General features: G+C 38.8%; 1 non-coding gene across 1 annotated transcript; it reads right to left on the bottom strand.

Moving 5' to 3' along the window:
- Nucleotides 1–2472: 2472 nt before the first annotated feature.
- Nucleotides 2473–2545, bottom strand: TRNAA-AGC (transfer RNA alanine (anticodon AGC)). Its single transcript has one exon. It is a non-coding gene; the product is annotated as a tRNA-Ala (tRNA).
- Between the last annotated feature and the right edge of the window lie 8531 nt (nt 2546–11076).

Here is an 11076-nt window from a genome sequence, read left to right as displayed (position 1 = left end):
GAGCTAATTCCCCTGTGTACTCACTCAGCATCACATTTCAAAAGTAACGTTACTGCTGTCCACACTTTATTTTAAGTCTAATTGCCCATAACATGAGTGTTCAGTTCACTCCTAACTGATGCCTTAACTACACCTAGGGGATGTTTTACACTTCAGGTTGGCATGTTTAGTACATGAATAGGAGTGATATCACTGTATGTTAACCTAGACTCAGGCCCTACCTAATCTTGGAGATACATTTCTCATGAATGAGTAACCAAGGGAGATACAATTTTTAGGAGTTAGTGCATGTCTAATGCAAGATTAATCACCATATTATGAGAGCCAATGCAATCATCCAGCAAAAAATACTCGTTTTCGCCAAACGTGGGGCTCGAACCCACGACCCTGATATTAAGAGTCTCATGCTCTACCGACTGAGCTAGCCGGGCTCCCACTTAAATATGGTATGCAGACTCATCATTTTTTATTAAGGAAAACCGTTTCTGGATATTCCTCTGCTCTTGTTTTGCAAGGAACTTCACTTTTATACATCCTTCAGAGGAAAGAATGTCAAGTAAAATAAGACGAAATGAAAATGGAAGGTGTGAAATTTTCATTTTGAGATTGCAAAAGAAATCAAATTCCTCTCACGTGCTATAGAATACCTAAACACTTTTGATTAAACCACTTTAGTTGTTATAATGACACCAAATTTGAAAGCCATCTGTGACTTTTCTGTTCTTACTCTGCAACAACCATGGCAATTACAAGTTAAAAAGTAAAATGTATGCAAATTTTAAAATGGAGAATGCGGGCATCGATCCCGCTACCTCTCGCATGCTAAGCGAGCGCTCTACCATTTGAGCTAATTCCCCTGTGTGCTCACTCAGCATCACATTTCAAAAGTAACGTTACTGCTGTCCACACTTTATTTTAAGTCTAATTGCCCATAACATGAGTGTTCAGTTCACTCCTAACTGATGCCTTAACTACACCTAGGGGATGTTTTACACTTCAGGTTGGCATGTTTAGTACTTGAATAGGAGTGATATCACTGTATGTTAACCTAGACTCAGGCCCTACCTAATCTAGGAGATACATTTCTCATGAATGAGTAACCAAGGGAGATACAATTTTTAGGAGTTAGTGCATGTCTAATGCAAGATTAATCACCATATTATGAGAGCCAATGCAATCATCCAGCAAAAAATACTCGTTTTCGCCCAAAGTGGGGCTCGAACCCACGACCCTGATATTAAGAGTCTCATGCTCTACCGACTGAGCTAGCCGGGCTCCCACTTAAATATGGTATGCAGACTCATCATTTTTTATTAAGGAAAACCGTTTCTGGATATTCCTCTGCTCTTGTTTTGCAAGGAACTTCACTTTTATACATCCTTCAGAGGAAAGAATGTCAAGTAAAATAAGACGAAATGAAAATGGAAGGTGTGAAATTTTCATTTTGAGATTGCATAAGAAATCAAATTCCTCTCACGTGCTATAGAATACCTAAACACTTTTGATTAAACCACTTTAGTTGTTATAATGACACCAAATTTGAAAGCCATCTGTGACTTTTCTGTTCTTACTCTTCAACAACCATGGCAATTACAAGTTAAAAAGTAAAATGTATGCAAATTTTAGAATGGAGAATGCGGGCATCGATCCCGCTACCTCTCGCATGCTAAGCGAGCGCTCTACCATTTGAGCTAATTCCCCTGTGTGCTCACTCAGCATCACATTTCAAAAGTAACGTTACTGCTGTCCACACTTTATTTTAAGTCTAATTGCCCATAACATGAGTGTTCAGTTCACTCCTAACTGATGCCTTAACTACACCTAGGGGATGTTTTACACTTCAGGTTGGCATGTTTAGTACTTGAATAGGAGTGATATCACTGCATGTTAACCTAGACTCAGGCCCTACCTAATCTTGGAGATACCTTTCTCATGAATGAGTAACCAAGGGAGATACAATTTTTAGGAGTTAGTGCATGTCTAATGCAAGATTAATCACCATATTATGAGAGCCAATGCTATCATCCAGCAAAAAATACTCGTTTTCGCCCAACGTGGGGCTCGAACCCACGACCCTGATATTAAGAGTCTCATGCTCTACCGACTGAGCTAGCCGGGCTCCCACTTAAATATGGTATGCAGACTCATCAATTTTTATTAAGGAAAACCGTTTCTGGATATTCCTCTGCTCTTGTTTTGCAAGGAACTTCACTTTTATACATCCTTCAGAGGAAAGAATGTCAAGTAAAATAAGACGAAATGAAAATGGAAGGTGTGAAATTTTCATTTTGAGATTGCATAAGAAATCAAATTCCTCTCACGTGCTATAGAATACCTAAACACTTTTGATTAAACCACTTTAGTTGTTATAATGACACCAAATTTGAAAGCCATCTGTGACTTTTCTGTTCTTACTCTGCAACAACCATGGCAATTACAAGTTAAAAAGTAAAATGTATGCAAATTTTAGAATGGAGAATGCGGGCATCGATCCCGCTACCTCTCGCATGCTAAGCGAGCGCTCTACCATTTGAGCTAATTCTCCTGTGTGCTCACTCAGCATCACATTTCAAAAGTAACGTTACTGCTGTCCACACTTTATTTTAAGTCTAATTGCCCATAACATGAGTGTTCAGTTCACTCCTAACTGATGCCTTAACTACACCTAGGGGATGTTTTACACTTCAGGTTGGCATGTTTAGTACTTGAATAGGAGTGATATCACTGTATGTTAACCTAGACTCAGGCCCTACCTAATCTTGGAGATACATTTCTCATGAATGAGTAACCAAGGGAGATACAATTTTTAGGAGTTAGTGCATGTCTAATGCAAGATTAATCACCATATTATGAGAGCCAATGCAATCATCCAGCAAAAAATACTCGTTTTCGCCCAACGTGGGGCTCAATCCAAGACCCTGAGATTAGGAGTCTCATGCTCTACCGACTGAGCTAGCCGGGCTCCCACTTAAATATGGTATGCAGACTCATCATTTTTTATTAAGGAAAACCGTTTCTGGATATTCCTCTGCTCTTGTTTTGCAAGGAACTTCACTTTTATACATCCTTCAGAGGAAAGAATATCAAATAAAATAAGATGAAATGAAAATGGAAGGTGTGAAATTTTCATTTAGAGATTGCATAAGAAATCAAATTCCTCTCACGTGCTATAGAATACCTAAACACTTTTGATTAAACCACTTTAGTTGTTATAATGACACCAAATTTGAAAGCCATCTGTGACTTTTCTGTTCTTACTCTGCAACAACCATGGCAATTACAAGTTAAAAAGTAAAATGTATGCAAATTTTAGAATGGAGAATGCGGGCATCGATCCCGCTACCTCTCGCATGCTAAGCGAGCGCTCTACCATTTGAGCTAATTCCCCTGTGTGCTCACTCAGCATCACATTTCAAAAGTAACGTTACTGCTGTCCACACTTTATTTTAAGTCTAATTGCCCATAACATGAGTGTTCAGTTCACTCCTAACTGATGCCTTAACTACACCTAGGGGATGTTTTACACTTCAGGTTGGCATGTTTAGTACTTGAATAGGAGTGATATCACTGTATGTTAACCTAGACTCAGGCCCTACCTAATCTTGGAGATACATTTCTCATGAATGAGTAACCAAGGGAGATACAATTTTTAGGAGTTAGTGCATGTCTAATGCAAGATTAATCACCATATTATGAGAGCCAATGCTATCATCCAGCAAAAAATACTCGTTTTCGCCCAACGTGGGGCTCGAACCCACGACCCTGAGATTAAGAGTCTCATGCTCTACCGACTGAGCTAGCCGGGCTCCCACTTAAATATGGTATGCAGACTCATCATTTTTTATTAAGGAAAACTGTTTCTGGATATTCCTCTGCTCTTGTTTTGCAAGGAACTTCACTTTTATACATCCTTCAGAGGAAAGAATGTCAAGTAAAATAAGACGAAATGAAAATGGAAGGTGTGAAATTTTCATTTTGAGATTGCATAAGAAATCAAATTCCTCTCACGTGCTATAGAATACCTAAACACTTTTGATTAAACCACTTTAGTTGTTATAATGACACCAAATTTGAAAGCCATCTGTGACTTTTCTGTTCTTACTCTGCAACAACCATGGCAATTACAAGTTAAAAAGTAAAATGTATGCAAATTTTAGAATGGAGAATGCGGGCATCGATCCCACTACCTCTCGCATGCTAAGCGAGCGCTCTACCATTTGAGCTAATTCCCCTGTGTGCTCACTCAGCATCACATTTCAAAAGTAACGTTACTGCTGTCCACACTTTATTTTAAGTCTAATTGCCCATAACATGAGTGTTCAGTTCACTCCTAACTGATGCCTTAACTACACCTAGGGGATGTTTTACACTTCAGGTTGGCATGTTTAGTACTTGAATAGGAGTGATATCACTGTATGTTAACCTAGACTCAGGCCCTACCTAATCTTGGAGATACATTTCTCATGAATGAGTAACCAAGGGAGATACAATTTTTAGGAGTTAGTGCATGTCTAATGCAAGATTAATCACCATATTATGAGAGCCAATGCAATCATCCAGCAAAAAATACTCGTTTTCGCCCAACGTGGGGCTCGAACCCACGACCCTGATATTAAGAGTCTCTTGCTCTACCGACTGAGCTAGCCGGGCTCCCACTTAAATATGGTATGCAGACTCATCATTTTTTATTAAGGAAAACCGTTTCTGGATATTCCTCTGCTCTTGTTTTGCAAGGAACTTCACTTTTATACATCCTTCAGAGGAAAGAATGTCAAGTAAAATAAGACGAAATGAAAATGGAAGGTGTGAAATTTTCATTTAGAGATTGCATAAGAAATCAAATTCCTCTCACGTGCTATAGAATACCTAAACACTTTTGATTAAACCACTTTAGTTGTTATAATGACACCAAATTTGAAAGCCATCTGTGACTTTTCTGTTCTTACTCTGCAACAACCATGGCAATTACAAGTTAAAAAGTAAAATGTATGCAAATTTTAGAATGGAGAATGCGGGCATCGATCCCGCTACCTCTCGCATGCTAAGCGAGCGCTCTACCATTTGAGCTAATTCCCCTGTGTGCTCACTCAGCATCACATTTCAAAAGTAACGTTACTGCTGTCCACACTTTATTTTAAGTCTAATTGCCCATAACATGAGTGTTCAGTTCACTCCTAACTGATGCCTTAACTACACCTAGGGGATGTTTTACACTTCAGGTTGGCATGTTTAGTACTTGAATAGGAGTGATATCACTGTATGTTAACCTAGACTCAGGCCCTACCTAATCTTGGAGATACATTTCTCATGAATGAGTAACCAAGGGAGATACAATTTTTAGGAGTTAGTGCATGTCTAATGCAAGATTAATCACCATATTATGAGAGCCAATTCAATCATCCAGCAAAAAATACTCGTTTTCGCCCAACGTGGGGCTCAATCCAAGACCCTGAGATTAGGAGTCTCATGCTCTACCGACTGAGCTAGCCGGGCTCCCACTTAAATATGGTATGCAGACTCATCATTTTTTATTAAGGAAAACCGTTTCTGGATATTCCTCTGCTCTTGTTTTGCAAGGAACTTCACTTTTATACATCCTTCAGAGGAAAGAATATCAAATAAAATAAGATGAAATGAAAATGGAAGGTGTGAAATTTTCATTTAGAGATTGCATAAGAAATCAAATTCCTCTCACGTGCTATAGAATACCTAAACACTTTTGATTAAACCACTTTAGTTGTTATAATGACACCAAATTTGAAAGCCATCTGTGACTTTTCTGTTCTTACTCTGCAACAACCATGGCAATTACAAGTTAAAAAGTAAAATGTATGCAAATTTTAGAATGGAGAATGCGGGCATCGATCCCGCTACCTCTCGCATGCTAAGCGAGCGCTCTACCATTTGAGCTAATTCCCCTGTGTGCTCACTCAGCATCACATTTCAAAAGTAACGTTACTGCTGTCCACACTTTATTTTAAGTCTAATTGCCCATAACATGAGTGTTCAGTTCACTCCTAACTGATGCCTTAACTACACCTAGGGGATGTTTTACACTTCAGGTTGGCATGTTTAGTACTTGAATAGGAGTGATATCACTGTATGTTAACCTAGACTCAGGCCCTACCTAATCTTGGAGATACATTTCTCATGAATGAGTAACCAAGGGAGATACAATTTTTAGGAGTTAGTGCATGTCTAATGCAAGATTAATCACCATATTATGAGAGCCAATGCTATCATCCAGCAAAAAATACTCGTTTTCGCCCAACGTGGGGCTCGAACCCACGACCCTGAGATTAAGAGTCTCATGCTCTACCGACTGAGCTAGCCGGGCTCCCACTTAAATATGGTATGCAGACTCATCATTTTTTATTAAGGAAAACTGTTTCTGGATATTCCTCTGCTCTTGTTTTGCAAGGAACTTCACTTTTATACATCCTTCAGAGGAAAGAATGTCAAGTAAAATAAGACGAAATGAAAATGGAAGGTGTGAAATTTTCATTTTGAGATTGCATAAGAAATCAAATTCCTCTCACGTGCTATAGAATACCTAAACACTTTTGATTAAACCACTTTAGTTGTTATAATGACACCAAATTTGAAAGCCATCTGTGACTTTTCTGTTCTTACTCTGCAACAACCATGGCAATTACAAGTTAAAAAGTAAAATGTATGCAAATTTTAGAATGGAGAATGCGGGCATCGATCCCACTACCTCTCGCATGCTAAGCGAGCGCTCTACCATTTGAGCTAATTCCCCTGTGTGCTCACTCAGCATCACATTTCAAAAGTAACGTTACTGCTGTCCACACTTTATTTTAAGTCTAATTGCCCATAACATGAGTGTTCAGTTCACTCCTAACTGATGCCTTAACTACACCTAGGGGATGTTTTACACTTCAGGTTGGCATGTTTAGTACTTGAATAGGAGTGATATCACTGTATGTTAACCTAGACTCAGGCCCTACCTAATCTTGGAGATACATTTCTCATGAATGAGTAACCAAGGGAGATACAATTTTTAGGAGTTAGTGCATGTCTAATGCAAGATTAATCACCATATTATGAGAGCCAATGCAATCATCCAGCAAAAAATACTCGTTTTCGCCCAACGTGGGGCTCGAACCCACGACCCTGATATTAAGAGTCTCATGCTCTACCGACTGAGCTAGCCGGGCTCCCACTTAAATATGGTATGCAGACTCATCATTTTTTATTAAGGAAAACCGTTTCTGGATATTCCTCTGCTCTTGTTTTGCAAGGAACTTCACTTTTATACATCCTTCAGAGGAAAGAATGTCAAGTAAAATAAGACGAAATGAAAATGGAAGGTGTGAAATTTTCATTTAGAGATTGCATAAGAAATCAAATTCCTCTCACGTGCTATAGAATACCTAAACACTTTTGATTAAACCACTTTAGTTGTTATAATGACACCAAATTTGAAAGCCATCTGTGACTTTTCTGTTCTTACTCTGCAACAACCATGGCAATTACAAGTTAAAAAGTAAAATGTATGCAAATTTTAGAATGGAGAATGCGGGCATCGATCCCGCTACCTCTCGCATGCTAAGCGAGCGCTCTACCATTTGAGCTAATTCCCCTGTGTGCTCACTCAGCATCACATTTCAAAAGTAACGTTACTGCTGTCCACACTTTATTTTAAGTCTAATTGCCCATAACATGAGTGTTCAGTTCACTCCTAACTGATGCCTTAACTACACCTAGGGGATGTTTTACACTTCAGGTTGGCATGTTTAGTACTTGAATAGGAGTGATATCACTGTATGTTAACCTAGACTCAGGCCCTACCTAATCTTGGAGATACATTTCTCATGAATGAGTAACCAAGGGAGATACAATTTTTAGGAGTTAGTGCATGTCTAATGCAAGATTAATCACCATATTATGAGAGCCAATGCTATCATCCAGCAAAAAATACTCGTTTTCGCCCAACGTGGGGCTCGAACCCACGACCCTGAGATTAAGAGTCTCATGCTCTACCGACTGAGCTAGCCGGGCTCCCACTTAAATATGGTATGCAGACTCATCATTTTTTATTAAGGAAAACTGTTTCTGGATATTCCTCTGCTCTTGTTTTGCAAGGAACTTCACTTTTATACATCCTTCAGAGGAAAGAATGTCAAGTAAAATAAGACGAAATGAAAATGGAAGGTGTGAAATTTTCATTTTGAGATTGCATAAGAAATCAAATTCCTCTCACGTGCTATAGAATACCTAAACACTTTTGATTAAACCACTTTAGTTGTTATAATGACACCAAATTTGAAAGCCATCTGTGACTTTTCTGTTCTTACTCTGCAACAACTATGGCAATTACAAGTTAAAAAGTAAAATGTATGCAAATTTTAAAATGGAGAATGCGGGCATCGATCCCGCTACCTCTCGCATGCTAAGCGAGCGCTCTACCATTTGAGCTAATTCCCCTGTGTGCTCACTCAGCATCACATTTCAAAAGTAACGTTACTGCTGTCCACACTTTATTTTAAGTCTAATTGCCCATAACATGAGTGTTCAGTTCACTCCTAACTGATGCCTTAACTACACCTAGGGGATGTTTTACACTTCAGGTTGGCATGTTTAGTACTTGAATAGGAGTGATATCACTGTATGTTAACCTAGACTCAGGCCCTACCTAATCTTGGAGATACATTTCTCATGAATGAGTAACCAAGGGAGATACAATTTTTAGGAGTTAGTGCATGTCTAATGCAAGATTAATCACCATATTATGAGAGCCAATGCAATCATCCAGCAAAAAATACTCGTTTTCGCCAAACGTGGGGCTCGAACCCACGACCCTGATATTAAGAGTCTCATGCTCTACCGACTGAGCTAGCCGGGCTCCCACTTAAATATGGTATGCAGACTCATCATTTTTTATTAAGGAAAACTGTTTCTGGATATTCCTCTGCTCTTGTTTTGCAAGGAACTTCACTTTTATACATCCTTCAGAGGAAAGAATGTCAAGTAAAATAAGACGAAATGAAAATGGAAGGTGTGAAATTTTCATTTTGAGATTGCATAAGAAATCAAATTCCTCTCACGTGCTATAGAATACCTAAACACTTTTGATTAAACCACTTTAGTTGTTATAATGACACCAAATTTGAAAGCCATCTGTGACTTTTCTGTTCTTACTCTGCAACAACCATGGCAATTACAAGTTAAAAAGTAAAATGTATGCAAATTTTAAAATGGAGAATGCGGGCATCGATCCCGCTACCTCTCACATGCTAAGCGAGCGCTCTACCATTTGAGCTAATTCCCCTGTGTGCTCACTCAGCATCACATTTCAAAAGTAACGTTACTGCTGTCCACACTTTATTTTAAGTCTAATTGCCCATAACATGAGTGTTCAGTTCACTCCTAACTGATGCATTAACTACACCTAGGGGATGTTTTACATTTCAGGTTGGCATGTTTAGTACTTGAATAGGAGTGATATCACTGCATGTTAACCTAGACTCAGGCCCTACCTAATCTTGGAGATACATTTCTCATGAATGAGTAACCAAGGGAGATACAATTTTTAGGAGTTAGTGCATGTCTAATGCAAGATTAATCACCATATTATGAGAGCCAATGCTATCATCCAGCAAAAAATACTCGTTTTCGCCCAACGTGGGGCTCGAACCCACGACCCTGAGATTAAGAGTCTCATGCTCTACCGACTGAGCTAGCCGGGCTCCCACTTAAATATGGTATGCAGACTCATCATTTTTTATTAAGGAAAACTGTTTCTGGATATTCCTCTGCTCTTGTTTTGCAAGGAACTTCACTTTTATACATCCTTCAGAGGAAAGAATGTCAAGTAAAATAAGACGAAATGAAAATGGAAGGTGTGAAATTTTCATTTTGAGATTGCATAAGAAATCAAATTCCTCTCACGTGCTATAGAATACCTAAACACTTTTGATTAAACCACTTTAGTTGTTATAATGACACCAAATTTGAAAGCCATCTGTGACTTTTCTGTTCTTACTCTGCAACAACCATGGCAATTACAAGTTAAAAAGTAAAATGTATGCAAATTTTAAAATGGAGAATGCGGGCATCGATCCCGCTACCTCTCGCATGCTAAGCGAGCGCTCTACCATTTGAGCTAATTCCCCTGTGTACTCACTCAGCATCACATTTCAAAAGTAACGTTACTGCTGTCCACACTTTATTTTAAGTCTAATTGCCCATAACATGAGTGTTCAGTTCACTCCTAACTGATGCCTTAACTACACCTAGGGGATGTTTTACACTTCAGGTTGGCATGTTTAGTACATGAATAGGAGTGATATCACTGTATGTTAACCTAGACTCAGGCCCTACCTAATCTTGGAGATACATTTCTCATGAATGAGTAACCAAGGGAGATACAATTTTTAGGAGTTAGTGCATGTCTAATGCAAGATTAATCACCATATTATGAGAGCCAATGCAATCATCCAGCAAAAAATACTCGTTTTCGCCAAACGTGGGGCTCGAACCCACGACCCTGATATTAAGAGTCTCATGCTCTACCGACTGAGCTAGCCGGGCTCCCACTTAAATATGGTATGCAGACTCATCATTTTTTATTAAGGAAAACCGTTTCTGGATATTCCTCTGCTCTTGTTTTGCAAGGAACTTCACTTTTATACATCCTTCAGAGGAAAGAATGTCAAGTAAAATAAGACGAAATGAAAATGGAAGGTGTGAAATTTTCATTTTGAGATTGCATAAGAAATCAAATTCCTCTCACGTGCTATAGAATACCTAAACACTTTTGATTAAACCACTTTAGTTGTTATAATGACACCAAATTTGAAAGCCATCTGTGACTTTTCTGTTCTTACTCTGCAACAACCATGGCAATTACAAGTTAAAAAGTAAAATGTATGCAAATTTTAAAATGGAGAATGCGGGCATCGATCCCGCTACCTCTCGCATGCTAAGCGAGCGCTCTACCATTTGAGCTAATTCCCCTGTGTGCTCACTCAGCATCACATTTCAAAAGTAACGTTACTGCTGTCCACACTTTATTTTAAGTCTAATTGCCCATAACATGAGTGTTCAGTT

Source organism: Triturus cristatus, chromosome 4_1 (genome assembly GCF_964204655.1).
Source record: "Triturus cristatus chromosome 4_1, aTriCri1.1, whole genome shotgun sequence".
Classification (NCBI taxonomy): Eukaryota; Metazoa; Chordata; class Amphibia; order Caudata; family Salamandridae; genus Triturus; species Triturus cristatus.
This window is presented reverse-complemented; position numbering and strand designations above follow the sequence as displayed.